The 23,237-nt window shown below is 38.9% G+C and overlaps 1 pseudogene; it reads right to left on the bottom strand.

The window, feature by feature from the left end:
• Positions 1–6,366: 6,366 nt before the first annotated feature.
• On the bottom strand, positions 6,367–8,672 carry LOC104863539 (annotated as a pseudogene).
• Positions 8,673–23,237: the final 14,565 nt, after the last annotated feature.

Here is a 23,237-nt window from a genome sequence, read left to right as displayed (position 1 = left end):
GATGGAGAAAGCTGAAGCAACTGCAGATTGCTTCATTGCAGGCACAGGGCTGAGCACTGAAAGATACATTGACCAAGCTTATACATCACCTGTGTTAACCAGGAGAGATGAGGAGAATAACTCGTTATTGGCTGATGGAGAGAGGTTTTTATTCTTAGGAGGGTTGATCATTTTTCCCAAGAATCATGGCCAAGGCCTTAGAGTTAAATGCAGAAATAATCGAAGACCAGGCCAGGGCCATGATCCCTTCACAATGTTATGGTCTTGGGAGGGCTAGGAGTTACTTCCCTTTTCCGGTTGCAAGACAGACTGGAAATGACTCCATTTAGCAGTAGCTTGAAAAGAGGTGGTAAGAAAATTAACAATTCATACACTTCGCAAAGAATGGAGGCTGATAAAAAGAGATATTATTACCTGCCACACAACAGTTTTGTTGTCATTTGTAGTTTACTGAGACCAAGACGCTGGTTTAGAAATAAGCAACATCTTTGGATCCAGACCCCACCACCACTGCCACCACCAGTGTTCCACATTACTCACTAGTGGCAGTTGTTACTTTGGTGCTGGCAACTGAGGCCAGGGCCTTGTGTGTGCTAGGCAAGCAGTCTACCAATGAGGTATACCTCCAGCCCAATAGTAATTTTAATTACAGTTAGTCCGGCAGCCAGCATTGAAACTTTTGCTTAAACTCTCAAAAATTCTGAATCCTGAAATTCTAGTCTATGGCCATACCAATCTGAACCCACCCAATTTCATCTGAAATACATGTGGTCCCAACAATTTTGAATAAAGGATGAACCAGTACATGAAAAAATCAAGCAAATAGATCTGGGCATGGTGGTGTACGCCTAAAATCCCAGCACTCTGGGAGGCTAATGCAGGAGGATTTCCAGTTTGAACCTAGCCTGGGTAAATTAGTAAGATCCTGCCTTGAAATAAATAAAAAGGGCTGGGAGTGTACCTCAGTGCAAAGGCCCTAGATTCAATTCCTACTACTGCAAATTTTTTTTTTAATTTTTAGAAGTTAATTTTACTGGTACACTATACATTACTATGTAATTATGTATTATGATATACACAATGATCACATTCATCATAGGGAGTTTGTATCTACATATAATGTATCTTGATTCTCCCCCCACAATTTCTCCCCTCCAACCCTTCCTCTCCTTATTTACAAAAGCTTTGTTTCCATTTTTTCCTTCTGTTCTTTGATTTCTTTTCCCTTTCCTTGCCTCTCCCCCACCACCTTGTTCCTGTCACATTTGTACATTCTTCCTACTTCCTCATATCTGTCATCCACTTTGGCCCTCATTCACCCTTTGGGATTCTTACACAAGATAAACAATAAGATATTTAAACATGTAAGTCTGCTTTACCTCACTTAAAAGTATGGTCTCAAGGTGCATCCTATACCTAAAAATGTCTCAAGTTTATCTTTCTTTATGGCAGAGTATTACTCTATTGTATATACGACCCACATTTTCTTTATCCATTCATCTGTTGATGGGCATCTGGGCAATTTTCCAAGACTTACCTATTATAAGCTGTGCTGCTATAAACATTGGTGTGCATATACTGCTGTGGTAAGATGCTTTTAACTCTTTCAGAAAGATAAAAAGGAGGGGAAGTGCTAGGTCAAACGGGGTCTCTAGTTTTAGTTTGTTTGGTTTTTTTTTCCCAGTACCGGGGATCAAATTCAGGTCCTTGTGCTTGCGAGGCAGGTAGCAGAACCGCTGAGCTAAATCCCCAACCCGCTGGCTGATTTCTTGATGATAGCCATTCTTTCTTAGAGGAATTTTAGTGTTGTTTTAATTAGCATTTCTTGAATGACCAATGATGTTCAGCATTTATTCATAAGTTTGCTGTTTGTACTTTTTCATCTGAGAAATGTATTCATTTAGGATGCCCATTTTTGGATGGGGGAGTCTGGTTTTTGTTTTTGTTTTTGTTTTTTTGTTTTTTTTAATTTTATTGAGTTTATTGGTACATTTTAGGGATACAGTACAGTTACATTCATTGTTGGGATCATGTACCTTTACATGACAAGTCTTGATTCTCATTTTTTCCCCTTACCTCTGCCCTCCCTTCACCCCCTCCTCCCCTCCCCATCTACAAACACTTTATTTTCATCTTTTCATTCTCTCACATTTTTTTCTTTTCCCTTTTTGTTCTTCCCCTACGTATCACACCTTCCCTACACCTTTAGCTCCTTTCTTCAAATTTCTAAATGTCAGTAATCTTATTAGAATCTTATGCATTGTTGCAGAATATTCACACCAGGGAAACTATTTGGTATTTACACATGTGTGACTTATTTATTTCACTTAGGAGTATATCTTCAATATGTATCCATTTTCCTATGAATGAATCTATTCTCTCGCTCTTTATGGCTGAGTAATATTCCATTTTATAGAAAAACCACAACTTCTTTATCCAGTTTCCAATGGATGGGCAAATAGGTTGTTTCCAAGATTTAGCTATTACAAACTGTGCCGCTATAAACATGGGTGCACATACTTCTCTGTGATATGATTCTTTTAGTTCTCTTGGAAGGATACCCAGCAGAGGGATGGCTGGGTCAAATGGAACCTCCAGTCCAAGCTCTTTGAGGTATCTCCATATTGATTTCCATAGTGGTTGCACTAATCTGCACTCCCACCAACAATGGAGGAGGGTTCCGGGGAGTCTGGTTTTTTTGAGTTCTTTATACAGTTTAGACATTTGTCCTTCGAGGAATAGCTGGTAAAATCTTTTTTACCTTTCTGTAGGTTGTCTCTTCACTCTTGTCAGTGTTTTTTTATTTTATTTTATTTTTTTTGTCATATGTATGTAGGAATCTGTCCGTTTCTTCTGCATTTTCCATCTTAGAACACAGGCTCTCAGCATAGGTATTGATCTTCTGGATTTTTGCAAAATCCATTGCGATTCTGCCATTTTCATTCTTTGTCTGTTTGTTTGTTCTGGGTAAATCTGGACCTTGTGCTTGCTGACTTGCAGGACCTTTTCTTTTGCTGTGCAAAAGTTTTTTATTTTTATTTATTTTTTAAGGTTTAAAATTTTATGTGATCCCAGTAGTTGATTCTTTGTAATACTTCCTGTGTGATCAGGGTTTTGTTCATAAAGTCTTTGCCTGCACCTGTATCTGCAGTTTTGCCTATTCTCTCTTCCAGCAGATTGTTCTAGTTTATGTTTAGATCTTTGACCCATTTCAATTTTAGTATAGTTCATGGTGAGGGATTTGGATCTAGGTTCAGTTTTCAGCATGTGGAAAGACACTTTACCCAGCACCTTTTATTAAAGCGACCATCTTTCTTCCAGTGAAGGTGTTTGGCCCTTTTGTCAAAGATGAGGTGGCTGAGTGTATTATGAATTGTTTCTGCATTTTCTACTCTGTTCCATTGATCCTCAGGTCTATTTTTGTGCCAGTACTTGCTGCTATCACAGTAGCTTTGTAGTATAACTTCAAATCAGGGCTTGTGATGCCCCCAGCCTTGCCTTTGTTGCCCAGAATTGTGTTTCCTATTATAGGTCTCTTCTGGTTCAAAATAAGTTTTAGGATTATTTTTTCTACTTCTGTGAGGTATTTTAATTGGGGTTGCATTAAATCTGTATAACATTTTTGGAAGTATGGTCATTTTCTTCCTATCCAAGAAAAAGGGATATCTCTCCACTTTCTGAGATCCTTTTGATCTCCTTTTTCAGCATATTGATTAAAGGGCTTTCATTTCCTTTGTTAGACTGATTCCCGAATATTTTATTTTTCTTGATGCTATTGTGAAGAGTTTTGTTTTCCTGATTTCTCTCTCAGTGGCTTCATTGTTCTGTACAAGAATGCTACTAACTTTTTTGTTTGTTCTGTTAATGTAGCACTTTATATTTATTGATTTGCCTATGTTGAACATCCCTGTATCCTCGAGATGAATCCTACTTGTCCATGGTGTATAATCTTGATGATCTGTTGCATTGTTTGCCAGCTTTTTATGACAATTTTTGCATCTATGTTTATTAAGGAGATTGGCCTATACTTCTCTTTTTTGGTTTAATTCTTCTCCAGTTTTGTTGTTTTATTTTGTTTTTTGGGTTTTTGTTGTTGTTGTTGTTTCTGGGGATTGAACTCAGGACCTTGCACTTGGCGAGGCAGGTGGTGGCACCTCCGAGCTAAATCCTGGGCCCTGATCCGTCTCTAGTTTTGGTATGAGGGTAAGGCTTGCGTCTAGGAATGAGTTTGGGAGATTGGTTCCTTTTCAATTTCATTAAAGAGTTTGAGGAGTAGTGGCATTAGGTCTTCTCTAAAATTCTTGTAGAATTCAGCAGTGAATCCATTAGGAGCTGGATTTTTCTTTGTTGATGGTTTTAAAATTATTTCTTTAGCTGAGTGTGGTGGCAAATGCCTGTAATCCCAGCACGGATCACTGCGAGTTCGAGACCAGCCTGAGCTACATAGTGAGTTCCAGGTCAGTCTCAACTACATAGTGAGACCCTGTCTCAAACCTGCCCCCCCAAAATTACTTCTTTAATATCATTGACCAATACTGGGTTATTTAGAATTTTTATAACTTCTTAATTCAGCTTTGGTATTTGATATGTATATAGGAACCTGTCCATTTCTTCTGCATTTTCCATCTTATTAGAATGCAGGTTCTCAAAGTAGGTATTGATCTTCTGGATTTTTGCAAAATCCATTGTGATTCTGCCATTTTCACTCTGTTTTTTTTGTTTGTTTGTTCCTGGGGATCAAACTCAGGACCTTGTGCTTGCAAGACAGATGGTGGCACCACTGAGCTAAAACCCCAGGCCTGCCATTTTCATTCTTTTCTTCTTTTTTTTTTTGAAATAGGGTCTCACTGTGTAATTGAGACTGACCTGGAACTCACTATGTAGCCCAGGCTGGTTTCAAACTCACAGTGATCCTGCTGCCTCAGCCTCCCGAGTGCTGGGATTACAGGTGTGTGCCACGACAGCCAGCCATTCGTTCTTAATTGTATGGATTTGGATCTTTAGTTTTTTTTTAAAAAATAAGATTGGCTAAAGATTTGTCTATTTCATTTATTTTTAAAAGCAGCAGTATTTTTTATTTATTTTAAGCAAAATGTTTATTGGTGCATTTTAGATATACATAATAACATAACAGGGAATTTACTCCCATACATGATATAGCTGCCTCTCAAAATTTCATAACAGAATGAAAGAATAGCAGTAGTTAATACACTGTGTACTATTATCTTCAAAATACTCAGAATACAAGATATAAGCCAAAAAGATTCTTACAAAAAAGAAACTAAAAAAAAATCTAATAACAAAACTTTCTTTTCAACGAACTAAGATAAACTTGTATAAATAAAACAAATTAGCATATGTGTTAAATATTTTTGAGAGGACAGGATATGTAATTTGGAGAAGTATTTGAACTTCTATTTCATATTTATCTCTTCTGTATCTGTATGTGTATATCTAGTGTTTCTCATATAAGAAAAATCATGCCATACTTGAACTTGTGTGTCTGACTTATTTTACTTGGCATTATATTTTCAAGTTGCATCCATTTACTCAACAGATGCTTCAAGTTTAATCTTTCATGGCAGTGTAGTACTCCATTGTGTATAAATACATTTTCCTTATTCATTCATCTGTTTGATGGACATATATGCTGTTTCCAAGATATAATTATTATAATTGTGCTGCTGTAAGCATAGGTATCCATGCATTCCTGAAATATATCTTTTGGGAAGACACCTAGAAGGAGGATAGCTGGATCAAGTGGAATTTCTAGTTTTAGTTTCCTAAGCAATCCACATAGATTTCCATAGTGGTTGTACTAATACACCAACAGTGTAGAGATGTTCCCTTTTCCCCATATCCTCATCATTTATTCATAGATTTAAAAAAATTTTTTCTTCCCTTTTAATGAAATCCATGCACAATGTTTGACATTAAGTCAGAAAAAGGATAAACTATAGAGAATGAGAGGTAGTTTACAATTCATTTTTATATTTTATTTTGGTCTTTTTTTCCTCTAAAAATGTATAATTTATGTGATTTATCCTTTCCCACATTATCAAAACATTATAAAAATGTTTCCATTGTAGTTTGATGGTTTTCTAATGAGAAATCCAGAGCACAACTCCCTATCCACTCAGATGATCACATATGTCTAGTGTACACTCCTATCGAGGAAAAAAAATTTTTTTAACTTTACAAATGCTCAAAGTCAATGTATCCAGTTGTGAATTCATCTCAGGATATTAAAAAAAAATGTTCAACAGGTGTGAACAATTTCCTATCTAATACATAGTTAAGATTTTATCCATGAGATGTAATATTTGATGGAAACTAAATGATTACAAGAAAAAGTTTTTTGGCCTATCCATGACACCGTATCACTTTCAAGTGTGTTCTGATGATGTGCTTTGGTGTTAGACTTTTACACATGCAAATCTATTTTCTAGGGGTCCTCTTCCATATGAATTTTACAATGATTAGTAAGGGATGGTGTGTGGTTGAAGTTACCCCCATGTGCTACACTCACAGGGCTTCTCTCCTGTATGAATTCTCTGATGTGCAATACATGAGGATCTCTGTCTAAAAGTTTTCCCACATATATTGCATTTAAAGGGGTTCTCTTCTGTATGAATCCTTTGGTGTTGAATAAGAACTGAACTTTGGCCATTGCCGTCCCACATTCCTCACATCGATAAGGTTTTTCTCCAGTATAAATTCTTTGATGGTTACTAAGGGGTGAGTTACACTCGAATGTTTTCTCACACTTGTTACATTTTCAGCATCCTTCGCCAGTATGCATTCTTTGATATTGAATGAGAGCTGAGCATTGTCTGAAGGCTTTCCCACACACTTTACATTTACATGGTTTCTCTCCCAGAATGAATTCTCTCATGAATAATAAGAGTTGAATGGGAACTTAAGGCTTTGCTACATTCGTTACAATTATAAAACTTCTTTCCAGTATGAATTATTTGATGTCTGTTGAATCGTGAGATAGAAGTGAAGCCTTTTCCGCATTCATTATGCCTATAGGGCTTTTCTCTGGTGTGAATTCATTTGTGTTGAATGAGGGATGCGCTCTGACTGAAGGCTCTCCCACATTCACTACATTTGAGAGGCTTCTCTCCAGTGTGAATTCTCTAATGAAAGTGAAGGGATGAGCTAGACTTAAAGGTGTTACCACACTCGTTACATAAATAAGACTTTTTTTTTTCCTGGAATAAATTCTTTGACCAGGAAGAGCTATGCTGCAAGTACATGCCTTCCTACCTGGATTATATTTATAAGGTTCTTTTTCTCCAGCATGGATTTTCTGATGTATGAGAAGGCCTGACCTTCAGCTGAAGGCTTTACCACATTCCTTACAGTTACAGGATTTCTCTACAGTGTAGGTTCTTAAATGTTTATGAAGGGATGTGCTAAGTGTAAAGGCTTTCCCACACTCTTTACATACATAGGGCTTCTCTCTGGTATGAATTATATGATGTTGAATAAGAGCTGAACTTTGGCTAAAGGCTTTTGAATATTTCTTACATTTAAATACTTTCTCTCCACTGTGGTTTTTTTCGTGCTTAAGAAGGGATGAAGTGTTAATGAAGGTTTTGTCACACATATTACATTGATAGTGTTTCTCTGTTCTGATCTTCAGTTGAGTAGGTAAATTTGAATTTTGTTTGAAAATGTTTCCTTGCTTTTCACATTTTGATGGTATTTTCTCTCTAGGAACAACTGACTTTGAGCTGAAGTTTTGGTTGGACTCAGTATTTTTATGGCTTCTTTCTACAGTCAAGATTTTTAGGGGGGTGACTGAAACCATGTAGCTTCTTTTCAAGTTTGTCTTCATATATACAAATTTTTTCTGATTTCAAGTCCCAGGGTCCATTCCTTTTAAGGTTTTTCATTATCAGTTCCTGAAATGAAAAGTCTTGTGTTTGAGTTGTCTTTGTGGTTTTATGACTGCTCTTCCATCTGAGAGAGAGAAGACTCCATGGTTTTCTTCCTCAACCTCTCCTTGCTGCAACAGGGAGATCACGGTTGGTTTGGTAAAGGGGAATCCCAGGGAAGCCAGGTTCCTGAAATTCTCCAGCATCAGCTCCGTGTAGAAGCTTCTCTGCAGAGTATCCAGCTTCCTCCACTCCACCCCAGCAAAGAGCACAGCCACGTCCTCAAAGGTCACTGCCACCTGAGCCCTTGCTTCCTTCTGCTTATTAGTCATATCTTCTTTCTGGGCTCTTCCCCCTGGATGGCTGTGGTCTCCAGAAGGGAGATCTGGAAACAGAGCTCATGCTTCTGTCCCCGTACAGTGATTCACAGTTCCAGTCTCCTGCTGGGGTCCACACTATGTCTCACCCCTCTAAGCCTGTGTTCCCTCTGAGCGCAGACCCCTTGAATTCTGCTCAACGACCCCGAGGCCCGTCCTGGTGCTTTTCCGTGCCCAGTCAAGAACCTTGGCGGGGGGTGCGGGTGGGCTGAAGTTCGTCTTTGGGGGAGCTCCTGGTCCAGGGAGACCAGGACCTGGAGGGGACCGGGCATAGAGACCTAAGTAAGACCCGAGCTCCGGTCCCGGCTCTGCATGGAGCCAGCACCGCTGCTCCGGAAGCCGGCCTGACGCCGCACAGCCCACCAAGCCCCAGGAGCCGGCCCAACCGACCTGGCCGGAGTGTCCGCAGCCGGACACATCCAGGTACAGCGCGGTCTCCTGAAGGCCGGCGGGCAGGTGACAGGCCGGGAATTTGGGACCTTGTGCTTGCAAGGCAGGCAGCAGAACCACTGAGCTAAATCCCCGGGGCCTTTAGCAGGGTTTTTTGATGATAGCCATACTTTCTGGGATAAGATGGTATCTCAGTGTAGTTTTAATTTGCATTTCTCTGATTCTGATGCATGCTAAACCTTGAGAAACACTGGCTCAAAGTCATGATTTCTTTACGATTACAAAATGGCGACTGCCTAATACCATTATTCCTCTTCTGCATTTATTAACTTGAATTCTTATTTTCAAAGTAACTAGAAAAAGGCCGGGGATTTACCTCAGTGGAGCTGCTTCCTGCCTCGCAAGCGCAAGCGCAAGATCCTGAGTTCGATCCCAGGTACCCAAAAAACCAACCAACCAACCAAAGACCAACAAACAAAAACAAAAACAAAACTCAAAACACAAAGTAAGGAGAAAATACTCCATGGACCGCCTGTGCTGCTAAATAAGGTTCCTTTCAGCGAGGAATGGGATTGTAATGAGAGCTCACAGCTTGTGATGCGTCCATATTCACTGTTACTGGGTCGCCACTGTTTTCGGGTCTTTTCAGTGGGGAGAGCTTGGAAATCCTGTGCTTTCTGTAAAGTGTGATGGGTCATTCACCATGTACAGTGCTTCTGATCCTCGGATTGTCAAGAGCGGCGTGGATGGCACCATCTTGTCCTGGAAAAAGAAACCCGTGCCTATCTATTTTATTTAATCCTGTAAAGAACCAACTCTACAATTCATTGATTCTTTGTATTGTTTTCCTAGTCTCAACTGCATCAATTTCTGCTTTAATGTTTATAATTTCCTCCCTCATGTTGCTCTGGGTTTTCTTTTTCTACAAGTCTGAGGTTCAACATTAGGTTACTTATTTGAGCTTACACTGCTCCCCCCAACCCCCGGGATTGAACTCAGGATCTTGCTTTTGTGAGGCAGGTGGCACCACTGAGCTTAATCCTCAGCCCTTGCTCTGTTTTTCTGTGGGAATTCACCACTATAAATTTCCCTTGTAGAACTGCTTTCATTGTGTCCTATAAGTTATGGCATGTTTTACTGGCACTATTGTTTAATAATAGAAACTAATTTAGTCCTTAATCTATGACTCATTGGTTGTTCAGGAGGCTAATTTTCATGTGTTTATGCAGTTTTTCTGGGTTTCTTTTGCCATTGATTTCCAATTTTGTTGCACTATCGTGATAATATGCATGGGATAATTTCAATTCCTTTGCATTTACATAGCATGTCTTATGAGCTAGTATGTTGTCTATTTTAGAGAAAGCTCCATGTGCAGGTGAAAGTTCTGTTGTTGTGAGGTGAAACACTCTAGATATTATTAAGCCCATTTGTTTGAAGGTTGGTTCAACTCTGATATTTCTTTAATTTTTTGTCCAGTTGTTGATCTTTTTGTGACAATGGGGTATTAAGGTCTTCCATTACAGTTGTATTAGTGCTTGATTTTTCATGGCCATTACTATTTTGTATCATTGGGTGTACTGGTATTTGGTACATATATATATCTATGCTTGTTATCTCTTCCTCTTAGATTGTTCACTTAACAAGTATGCAGTGACCTTGTATCTTCTGTTTAGCTTGGGCTTGAAATCCATTTTGTCTGCAAATAGAATAGCTACCCCTGCTTTTTTCTGGGTTCTATCACATGGAGTATTGTTTTCCATCCTTTGACTTTCAGTCTATGAATTTCTTTTTGAGATGTTTTTCTTGTGTGCAGCATATTGTTGGGTCTTTGTTCCACTCTGTCAATGTATTTCTTTTGATTGATAAACTGACACCATTCACATTTATGGTTATAGCTGATATGTAATGAGTTATCCTTGTCTTATTATTTTCCTATTATTGGTTCCCTTTCTTTCCCCTCTGTTTAATTGATTGCCTTGCCCGGTGGATTCATTCTGTTGGGATTCATGGAATTGTGGTATTTGTGTTTTTCTAGAATATCCTTAAAAACTTTTTGAAGTGCTGGTTTGGTGGTCATGAATTTCTTCAGCTGTTCTTTATCATGGAAGTATCTTATTTCTTTATCAATTTTGAAAGATAATTTTGCAGGGTACAATCTTTTAAAGCTTGAAATATTTCAAGCTCTCCTTGATTTAGGGTTTGCATTGAGAAGTCTGCTATGATTCTGATGGGCTTTCATTTATAGGTGATTCATTTTCCTCTAACAGCTTTTAATATTCTTCTTGTGTTGAATTTCTGGACTCTTGACTATCAGATGCCTTGGTGCAGTTTTTTTTTTTTTCCCCCTGATCAAGGCAAGGATATGATTCACTTATCTGTATGTCAAATTCTTTTTCCATGCCTGGGAAGTTCTGTCTCTTCTGTGAATATTTTTAAAATGTCATGTGTACTATCTTCTGCTTTTTGTCATTGATTCTGTTAACCCCACCCCCACCCCGTACCAGGGATCAAACTCAGGATCTTGTGCTTGCCAGGCAGGCACTACACCACTGAGCTACAGCTCTGGCCGATTCTGATTAATCTTATGTTGTTCTTCTTTGTATCATATAGTAGCAGTTGGATTTTTTTTTTTTTTTGCTGTTTTTAAGAAGTCTTTGATAATCACTAACCACAAAACTGTTAATAGAATTTTTAAGTTCCTGCACACCTGATTGAATCTGTTTCACAGAATTTATTTCTTTCCTATGCTGGGTATTCATGGTTTCCATCTCTTTTCTAAGTGCTCCTATTTAAAAAAATCTGTATCTACTCTAGATTCACTAACCACTTCCTTCATTAAGATCATCATCTCTTTAATTATCTGTGAAATTATTTCTGATTTTTACCTAGAGACTCATTCATCTGCTTTGTTATATCACGGCTACCATTTCAGAAAGTTCAGCTGGTTGGCTATTGATTTCTTCCACCTCAGTGGCTTCTGGATTTGCCTTGGGCAAGCTGGGATCCTGGGGTTGCATCTTGCTTGTGTCTTCTCATCTTAAAATTTGCTTTCTGCATTGATGCCTATAAATTGCTTATGGTAGGTACCTTTATTACTAGTATCAAGACCTCCTTAGAAAATGACTACTATTCAGAGGTGTCTTCTAGGTGTAGCTGGCTTTTGTCTTTTGAGTCTGTCCCAAGATCCTGCATTTTCAATTTATTAGGGATGAGAAGTTGCTGTGTATTTGGCCTAACATCCAGGTCTTTGGTATGGGACTATGGTATTCTTTATTATCCCCAGACAATCTCAGTACTGGAATACAAGGAAGAACAACTGATCAAAACAAGTATGGTACCTTGGATAAGGTGGTCTAGTGAGTAGTAACAATAGCATCAAGCACAGACTGCAAAATCCCAGAAGGTGACAACTCTTAATTTGCCACCTTGAACTATAGGTACAAGATTTGTAGTTATATAACTAAATCTAAAACAAATCACAAAATTATATACTATACACACACACATTCAATAGAGTGATTTTACCTTTGGGGAGAAAATTTAAAAAGGATAAGAGAAGAAAATAGAAAAATGAAAGAGAAAAAGAGTAGAAGCAAGCCTGAAAAACAAACGAAGGTTACCCAAGTGCTTTGGGAACTTGTTGAAGAAGACAGAAGGGAAAGAAACCAGGAGAGAGAGAGAAAAAAAAAGAGGACTAAACAAAACAAAGTTCACATTCATGAAAAAATCAAGAAAAAAGAAACAAAAGCAAGATAGAGGGGGAGGGAGAGAGAGAGATAGGAGGGGAGGGGAGGGGAGAGGGCAGGGGAAGGGAGGGAAGAGGAGGGCTCTTTGTGATTTCAAGCCTGTGGTTATCTTCTAAGGTCTACAGTTTCATGGTAATGTCCAAGGGAGAGACTGTCTCTGCTGTTACTGGTAGACAAAGGAGGCAGACAGAGCCTGGGTCTGTGCTAGATGGGTCCCAGGAAGCCTGCGGTAGCAAACGTGTAGGGTGCCAATTCTGGTGCTTTCAACTCCACGTAAGTTCAGGCTGATCCTATCCTGGCCTCTGGTTGTGGGGTTGGGGCCTGACTTTTTCTGCTTACAACACTCTGAGTATCTCTTGCTGATCTGATCTCAGCTTTCTGTCCCTAGATATCTTCTGTGGTTGTGCATCACCCAGTCACTGGGATCCCTGAGATGAAGCCAACACACAGCTACCCCGAGTCTGGGTTCAGCTGGCCCCTCCCTAAGATGGCATCTGACCAACTCCTCTCTTGCATTGGAATCTCACTCACCAGCTGTTGTAGTTCATAGCTTGTTACTCTGTTGCACTGGTGTTTCTCCCTGGAGTCACCCATCCTCTTTGTGTTTATTAATTCAGGCTTCCTCTCTCATGCTGTGAGCTTTGAGTCAAGGAGAAAGTGCAGTTTGCCACCTGTGTTTTCTGCATTGAGGCTCCTGTCTTCACTTTCCCTGTGGGCTCCTACTGTCCCTTTATATCTTTCCTGGGTCTTGTGGATCCACCACCTTCCTTTTCTTCCCCAAGTTGTTATATTCCAGTATCTGGATTCCAAATCTTGGAAAGGCTCACTTGCTGTTTACTGCTCCACCATCTTATTATTTTTTGGTACCAGGGATCGAACTCAGGACCTAGACCCTGCTAGGCAGGCAGCGGCAACACTGAGCTAAATCCCAGCCACTCATTTTTTTTATATAAATTTTTTTCCAGTACCTGAGATTGAATCCAAGGCCTTAGCACATGCCAGGAAAGTGCTCTACCACTGAGCTACCCCTTTAGACCTTTGTTTTGAGACAGGGTCTCACTAAACTGTCCAGGTTTCCTTTAACTTGTTATTACTGCACCACTGCCCCTGGAGTACCTGGGATTACACTTACATGCCAGCCCACTCACTAAGTTATTGTTGTGATTCAGTTTGAGAACCTGAACCACAATCATCAGCAGCCCTTAGGTGTCCAATGGGAATATGTGTTTCAACCTAACGTGCAACTCTGAGGTTCTGGAAAATGGGCCAAGAATTTACTCTCATTTTGAGGATAAAGATTTTTTTCAGTTATTATTAGTACATATTCATAGTACATGATTACATTCCTTGTGGGAAGTTAGTACATGTACACAATGCATCTCAATTCTTTTATCCTCTTCTCCTTCCTTCACTTCCCCATCCCTCCATCTCTTGTTCCCCTTCCCATCTATCTTTTATTTTGCTCTTTATTTAAATTTTGGGTTTCTCATGTAAGAGAAACCATGTGGCATTTAGGGCTTGTGTGTCTGATTTATTTTAACATTATGGTTTCAAGGTGCATCCATTTTCCTACAAATGTTTTAAGTTTATCCTTTTCATGGAAGGTTAGTACTCCACATTTTTTTTATCCGGTCATCTGTTGATGAACATATAGGGCACTTCTAAGATCTAGCTATTTAAGAATTGTGCTGAGGGCCAGGGATTTAGCACAGTGGCACCCTGTCTGCCTTACAAGCACAAGGTCCTGAGTTTGACCCCTGGTACTGGAAAAAAAAAATTGTGCTGCTATAAACATGATTGTTGCATGTATCACTATAATGTGTCTTGGAATGATACCTAGAAGGGGAATAGCCAGGTTGAATGGAAGTTTTAATTTTTTTTTTTTTTTTGAGACAGGGTCTCACTATGTAGTTCAGGCTGGCCTTGAACTATGTAGTCTACCCTGGATTTGAACTCAGTGATCCTCCTGCCTCAGCCTCCCAGGTGCTGTGATTACAGGCATGCACCACCATACCTGGCACTAGTTTGTTTTCTGAGGAATCTCCATACTGATTCCACAGTGGTTGTACTAGTTTACATTCCCACCAATGATGCAGAAAGGTCCCTACCCTCACCCCCTTGCCAGCATTTGTTGTTATCTGATTGCTAGGTGATAGCTATTCTTTCTGGAGAAAGATGGACTCTGTTGTTTTAACTTGCGTTTCCCTAATAGCCACAGATACTGAACATTTTTTCATGTATATATTGGCCTTTTGTAAGTCTTCTGAGTAGTATCTATTCATTTCCTTTGCCCAGTTTTTGATTAGATCTTTTTTTTGGGGGTGTGGTCTAGGTTTTTTTATTAGTTCTTTATATAGTCTAGATATTAATCATTTTTCTGATCTGTGGGTTGTCTCTTCACTCTATTGGTTGTTTCCTTGCTGCGTATAAGTTTTTAAAAATTTGAGGGTCAGGGATTTAGCTGTGGATGTGCAAGGTCCCAAGTTTGATCCCCGGTACCCCCCAACTGATATGGTCCCACTTGTACATTCTTTATACTATTTCTTGTGCTACTGGGGTTCTGTTCAGAAAGTCCTTATCTATGTATTCAAGAGTTTTACCTATTTTGTCTTTCAGCAGATTCAGTGTTTGTTTTCATAATTAGCTCTTTGACCCATTCTGATTTTAATCTAGTATGGTGATATATGGGTCTATATTCAATCTTCTGCATGTGGATCCCAATTTTCCCAGCATTAATTTAGTAATAAGGATATCTTTCCTCCTTTGTATACTTTTGGCCTCTTTGTCAAAAACCAAATAACTGAATGTGCACAGGGTTGTTTCTGCATGAGGATAAAAATTTTTAAGCAACAGTTTTCCTATAGTTTGAAGCATCTGATATTTTAGTAAGGATTCAGCCCTCAAGAGAATAGAAATGTCTAGGAATGTTAATAGAAGTGCTTTTTATTTGGGAATATACTCTAAGGTAACAAGGACAGTCCTGCCATCTCCAGGGAAAACAGCAGGACCTGCTTTCAAGATTGTTTTCATGATTCTGAAACATGTATGCATTAATAGGTCTTTCTTTCTTACAATGACAGAGCCAAAACAACAGCATTTTAGACAGGTGGAAGAAACTGTATTTGCCACATTTACTAAAAAGCAGAAGATACCTAATTTTGTTTTGACCATGTAATATCAAATAAACATGCCAACTTATTCCACTCCACTTCATGGCTTTATAGGCTAATCTCAGCAGGACGACGAGGCCTGCGATGGATAGTTTGAACTCAGGTCCCATGCTTGCAAGGCAGGCGTGGTGCCACTGAGCTAAATCCCCAGCCCCAAATTTAACATTCTTGTTGTGTCTCTTCTTTGCATTCTGATTGAGTTCACGACACTGCCAAAACACTGGGATTTAATAACCCAGAAAGCTTCTTTGGTGTAGTTGTCTCTTTACCTAAGCAGTATTTCCTACAACATGAACAGAAGCCAGAGCTGGATGTAATAGAGTACACACTTATAAGAAACTACTATTTTGAGGAGTCTGCCATGGTTTGGTGGCAAATACTACTCATTATTGTTATGGGAATGTGTAATTTGAAAAGAACACTAAGCATTAATCTTTGTAGGGGAAAAAAGATTTTGCAATGCATTATTGAACACCATGAAAAGCTTCTTTTCATCCCCAGGCCATTAGGAATTTAAAATGGAAGCCTAAAACTGCAAAGTATACCAGCAGAAATGCTATATTAAAAAACTACATTTAAGTACTACAAAGAATATTCAGTGTGGCTAGGCAAAACATTACTATCTTCTTATAATTCTGAAGACATTATCTCATTGTATGTTGCTAAGTATGACGAAGAATGTAGAAAAAGTAGCCTGGACACAGGTGAGAAGTGCACAGATATTCAGAAAGAATGCTGGCCACTTTATCTGATCTCCTTTAATCCTCCAAACAGTATGAAGAGTCAGATGGTGTTATCCTTATTTTTTTGTTGTTAATGAAAACTGCTTTTCTTTAATATTTTATTCTTATTTTATAGATGTAAATACTGAGGTTTTAACAACTCAGGCAGGGATATACTGACATCTGTTTTTCTGAATATGCTGCTCCAAAATATATCCACTATATCATTTTTTTCCAAGTGTAGCAGATTCCTGGTGGTGAAAGAAAATTGTTTTGGGGGAAACACTGCCTCCAACAAAACCAAGTGCAAAGCTCAGCCCCAATAAAACTAGGCTTCTGTGGTACTGTATTCTGTTTACTACCCTGTAACAAGGAGCAGTGCCATCTTGTCTATCACAAATTTGGTGTGACGATCCAATTAGATGCCACTGTGTTGCCTGACAAATTAGTTTACAAAGTATTTTAATATATACTATCTCATTGATACTGCTCAGTAGGAATGGATTACTATTTTTATACGAAGACGAGAAAACAAAAGCCTAAAGGTTCTAAAGGCATACTTGCTTAACCCTGTGAGCAACTTTATAAACTAGGGCAGAGGTGAACTACTCGCAGCATTAGTTCATAAATATCAACATGCCAGAATTGTGTTGTATAGCTCAGTGGAAGATCATTTGCCTAGCATGCAGGAGGGCCTGGGTTGGATCTTTAAAACAAAACAAAATTCAATGTGCCTATGAATTTCTTCAAGAGCTAGTTAAAAGCAGTTTCTTGGGCTCCTTGCATCTCTTCATACATCTTTAACATGATACCCACATTCCTGGTCTCAGGCCATACCTATGAGTGTTACTCAAACACCAAAAGTATGCAGTTATTCAATATACTATGTGGGAGATAAATTTGTGGATTGAAAATGATTGTTTTGGGGTACTGGAACCCAGGGATGCTTTCCCATTGAGCTACTTCCCAGCTCTGTTTCTTGAGATGGGAGTCTTAGTAAGATTGCCAAACAGGACTCAAACTTGTGATTGTCCTGCCAGAGCCTCCTTTGGTGTTGCAATTATAGTTATGCACCACTGTGCCTGATTTAAAAATGATTTCTAAAGACACTGATTACTTTTGCTGAGAACGTACTTAAAATACACACACACACACACACACACACACACACACACACACGTATATACATACACACAGTTATGGCCTGTGTCTGCCCAAAATCTCATGCAGTCATAGGTGGGGCTTTTAAGAGTTGTCTGGATCTAAAGTGCATGATGCTGAGATAAAGGGTATGTGATTACTAAATTAGTCCACTGACTGGTTTGGCATAGTGTGGATAATAGAAAAAGCCCACCCTGAGTGTAAATGCTACTCCCCAAGGGCATATAGCCTGGATAGAGATATAATATAATGGGCAGAAAGAAGGGTGCTATTGTTGATTGCTGCCTCTTTGCTACTTTGTTGCCTTCTGCCTGTCATGAACATTTTCTCCTCTGTAATGCCCTTCTGCCACACCACCATTCCTTGGAGTCAGTCAATTATTAACTGAAACCTCTACAAACTGAGGTAAATAAACTTTTCCTTCTTTTTTTTTTTTTTTGTACGAGGGCTCAAACTTGGGACCTTGCACTTGTAAGGTGGTGGAACCACTGAGCTAACTCCTCGGCCCTAAACTTTTCCTTCTTTAACTTTGTGTGTCATGTTTTTTGTCTCAGGATCAAGAAAAAGTAATTAAGACAAATACTAAGGTTTGTGTCTAGTAAATTCTCAAAGGACAGTTATGTGTCCTTTAATGAGAGGTATGCATTCTGATATTTCATCAGATTTCCTGGTTGTGCAAACATCAAAGTGTACTTAAACCAATGTAGATGCAACAGCCTACTATACATCTACACTATATGGCATAGCCTAATGTTTTGAGATGACAAATCTGTACAGCATAGTTCTGCAAAGTTTCTCTTCCTCACAAAAACCAAAACCAAAACCAAAAAACAAAAACCCACAAATGACAAAATTTTGGGGCCAGGGATTTAGCTCAGTGGTTCTGCCACCTGCCTGACAAGCACAAGGTCCTGAGTTCAATCCCCAGTACCCAAATGAACAAACCACCCACATCCCCCACCACACACATTTTTCTTCATCTGTTTAGAAAAAAATTGGTCTAGGTTAGTCATACAGGCATATTCAAATTGACTTTTGCATGTGTGATCTCTTAAGATGTTTTGCCACCCTTTCTTCATTCCAAGAATACATCATCTACTCCCCAACCAGAGCCCAATTCTAGCTTCACCTCTTTCCATTATAGCACATACAATTTCTTCCTGTACAAGTTCTTCTTATGCACACAGGTAGGCAATATTTTTCCCCCTAGTTCCTTTGATGGCCTAATTTCTTTCTTTTGCAGTGCTGGGGATTAAATGCTGGCCTCATAAATGCTAGGCAAGTGCACTACCACTGATCTACATCCCAGCCTCCACCATTTTTTGGAGCCAGGTCTAACTTGCCCAGGCTCGTCTTAAATAAATTTGTGATACTTCTCACCCTTCTGAGTAGCTGGGACTATAGATATGTGTCATTTGTTTGGTGAAACAGGGTCTTGCTGTGTAGTGTAGGCTTGCTACCGGAACTTGTAGTGTTCCTCCTGTCTCAGCTTCCTGAGTACTAGGATTACAGGCTTTTACGAAAGGTAATTCTATCATAAGGGGAAAGGCATAATCCCCATCATTTTTATGTTAGAGTGGAATATATGTAGGCTTGAGTTTTTGGGTACGAGTCTCACGTATATTCTAAAATGAATGTTTTCTTCCTTTTTTTTTTCTTGTGATGCTGGGTGGGGATTAAACCCAGGGCCTTTGGCATGTTAGGCAAGCAATCTACCACTGGGCTTGTATCCCCAGCCCAACCAATGTTTTCTCAAAGTTGGTTTTCTAAAATCGTTTTGTCAGGCGTGGTGGCACATCCCTGTAACCCCAGATCTCCAGAGGATGAGGTAGGAGGATCCATGTGAGTTCAAGGCCAGTGAGGGCTGTAGAGTGAGTTCAAGGCCAGACTGAACTTTTATCTTCAGTACAAAGTGGAGTTAAAAACATTTGCAGACCAAAATGTTGAGCTACCTATTATCAATGAACTACATCCAGAGCCCTGATGGTGGTTTTTAAACTTTCCTTCTATAAGAAACCAGGGATTCTTGTAGAAATGTCTGATTCTAGGGCTGGGCGGGTTAAATACAAGATATACTTATAACATTTTGTGATGTAAATGCTCTTTAAAAAAAGAAGGGTGGCTGTCAAAAGGACAGATGAGCTCATTTCATACAGCGCCTAGTGGCCAAACTGGGACAATCTGAACAATAAAATAATGTCATACTGAATTATAACTCAAAGTATAAATGAGTCCATAATGATACAATATATATATCCACACAGATTATTTACACACACACACACACACACACACACACACAAACACATGAAAAAGAAACAAGTGGAAAGAAGAGACAATCTTCCTTGCAGAGAATTCCAAATAACTTAAAAAGCAGGTATTTCCTATTCCAGGAAGAAGATGCTCAGTTCTCTCCCCAGTGTGGGTGGGACTTAGTGACTGGCTAAGTCATACACAGTAGACTGGAGTAAGATAAAGGGGAAAGGAAAAGTATCTCTAGAGTGCTGAAACCTGGCAAGTACCTCTACTCTAGTAGTTAAGGTGAACACCCCCAATTAGCCTTGGTGACATCATGAGTACTGTGATGAGAAAGGCCACTGCTCTTACACAGCATTTTTACCCCGAATCTATAACCCTAGTTTAATTGTGAGAAAAATACTGGATAGGTCCAAATTGATAGGCATTATACAAACCACACACCCCACACCATCACTCAAACTTGTCAACATAATGAAAAACACAGACAGATTAAACTGCCAAAGGCATGAGGACACAAAGGAGACATGATGACTGAATGCAATGTAGTAGGCTGAATTGCATCCTGGACCAGAAAAGTGACACAAGTGCCAGTCTAAATAGTCTAGAGTTTAGTTACTATCAAAGCACCAGCGCTGGTTTCACAGTTTTGACAAATATCCTAAAGTAGTCTTTTTGGATGAGAGATATATGGAACTCTGTAAAATCTGCAACTTTTAAGTGTGAAATTTCAAAACAAAACATGTCATAAGGGGAGAGAAGGTTTCAGTCACTGTTATTTCCTCTATGGCTACTGCACAGTAGATAGTCAGGGAGTGGTTTTTTTTGTTTTTGATTGTTTGTTTTGGTACTGGGGATCGAACTCACAACCTAGCACTTATGAGGCAGGTGTGATGCCCTGAGCTAAATCCCCAGCCCCATTCATTGTTTTTAAAAGGTAGATTAAACTCAAGGCCTCCTCCATGCTGAAGACATGCTCCACCACTGAGTTATAACTCCAGGATATTAAGTATTTGCTGAATAAAACTAGCTCATGATGCAGCTGAGTTGTTTATAGGTTTATACAAGAATCTAAAATTTATTTTGAAAATTGGAATCATTTTCCTTTGCTAGACTTCAAGTGTCAAGATTTTCATTTAAGTTACTGAAAAACTATAATTTTTTTTTGTACCGGGGATTGAACTTGGGTCCTTGCACTTGCAAGGCAGGCAGCAGAACCACTAATCCCTGGCCCTGAAAAACTGTAAGTTAACTGGTTTAAATATGGGCATTAAGTACAATAATTAATAAGCAAGATACTGGACCTGCTTCCAAAGCCAAAATTGGTGAAAGAACTTTGTCTACATCTTGAAAGGAGAACAGGTGTGACAATGCTGACAATATTGCCTATTATTTTATAACAAAATCCACCAAATCTAGAAGGGTAGCAATCGCAACAGTGAACTGCAGTTCCATGATATGCGTTGGGATGAACTACTGTCTTATTTTGCACTCAATCTGCTTTTACATAACACTTCTAATCCTATTAAACAATCTATGTATCTACTTAGCAACAAGATACACAAAGGTTTTTTTTTTTTTTTGGTAATGGGAATCAAACTCAGGACTTTGCACTTGTGAAGGAGGTGCCATGCCATTGAGCTAAATCCCCAGCCCAAGATACACAAAGTTTATCTTTTCATTGTAGTACTTGCTATTGGTGAGATTTCAAATATTATTTCTGTCACTGTACTATAGGTGTTTACATGTTAAGATTTCTTTAATCCTTTAACCCTTTTTCAAAAATATTTTTCTTTATCCTCCATTTCCAACACTTGTCCATAACATCTCACGTATTGGGGAATAGCCCACTTCTACTGCCTAAAACTCTTTCTTTCAGACCTCTGCAAATAAACAGTCATTAATTCACCAACCTGTCTTCCTCAGATCCTTCTTCCAACTGAGGGGTCTCAAGCAGAGCCTGCCATCAACAAAACAGCTCTTCAGGGCCCCTCTTGCGGCAGATGCTGCCACTTGCCTGCTAAGAGACTTTCAGGACCCCTTTCTTCACCGCCAGGGAATGGACTCTCTCTGTTCCAAAGGAGGGTTCTCTATTGTGTACAGCGATGCTCAAAAAATCCTTTTATTACTATGGAATATTTTGTTCTTGAACTTCAAGTCTTGCCAAGTCTCTTATAGGTATTTCCTTAGAGATGGAAGCCAGCAGAAGCTTTAGTTATCAAGATACAAAATATAAAAACTCTTTATTTTGGGAGCAGCCAGGCTTTCTTCATTAAGGAGAGATAGCAATTGGTCTGGTCTTAAACACCTTCTCCACCAAATAACATAATGAAGCTTGGGGTTCCTTTACATTCTTTAGAAGGTATCTTTGAATTCCTAAAACGATGCAAGCAACTGATGGGAGGTTTTAACATCAATGGTAGCAGTCTTTGGAAGTGTAAGCTAGCCTCCTTAGTCCTGATAAACTAAGTGGAGGTTGAATTATTTAAAATTGCCTTGTGCCAGGCATGGTGTCACACGCAATTAATCCTAGCACTTGGGAGGCTGAGTCTGAGGCCAGCCGGGGCTACATAGTGAGTTTAAGGTCATCCTGAGCTGTGTAGCAAGACCCTGTCTCAAAAAAAAAAAAAAAAAGCCTTCGGTTTGCTCTTAGCCCAAATGTATCTCTAGCTGCTGTTAGAACTTTTTTCCTAGAATCCCGCAAGTGCCCTCCCTATCCATGCAGTAGCTTGAATTTTCCCATTAAAGAGACACAGACACACACACACACGGATGTGCACACTGATACACACAATCCCTCACTCTCAACATGCGCCTCAGGAGTTACTTGGAAGGCAAAGAACAGCCAGACAACAGCTCCTGGGGTTGGGCGTACACGCAGAAGCTGGCAAAAGGAGAAGTCGCTCTATTTTCTTTTAAACTTGCAATGTTTGTCTTTATTTTGTTCTTTATATTTTGAAAGTGAAAAGAAATAGTACTGAGTCAATTTCTTTTTGTTTTTTAAATATTTGTTCTATGTATTTACAGGCCTTAAAGTTGCTCTAAAGATTTCAAAAGTATTAAGAGTACTTTTTCCAGGGTAGCGCTTTTTTGAACAATTCTTGGAGTTTTCTGGTTCACAGCATTTCCTTCTGTTCCAAGGTTATATATGTTTTAATTACTATTGTGATTTTTTTTTCCTGAAGCAAGCTGAGAGGCAGGCAGAAAGATTTGATGCCAAAAAAAAAAAGAAAGAAAAAAAAATTTAAAAAAAAAAAAAAAAAAGAAAGAGAAAGAAAGAAAGAAAGAAAGAAAGAAAAATCTTTCTTACCTTGTTCACCCCAAACCTTCTCAAATTTAGACTAACTACTATGCCTTAAAACAAACATGAGGTGCATCTGAAGGGGAGGAAAATTTATTTCTCTGCTTTTCTATTATACAAGTTGTTTACAGAAACTGCAAATTAAAAAATTACACACTGGAATTTGCAGTCCTTAAAATAAATTAAAAGTTCTCACCTTTTTTTTTTTTTTTTTTTTTTTAAACATTT

This window comes from Fukomys damarensis, unplaced genomic scaffold, assembly GCF_012274545.1.
Source record: "Fukomys damarensis isolate Sample0158 unplaced genomic scaffold, DMR_v1.0_HiC HiC_scaffold_23, whole genome shotgun sequence".
Lineage (NCBI taxonomy): Eukaryota > Metazoa > Chordata > Mammalia > Rodentia > Bathyergidae > Fukomys > Fukomys damarensis.
Note: the sequence above shows the minus strand (reverse complement) of the source record. Positions and strands in the feature narration are given on the sequence as shown.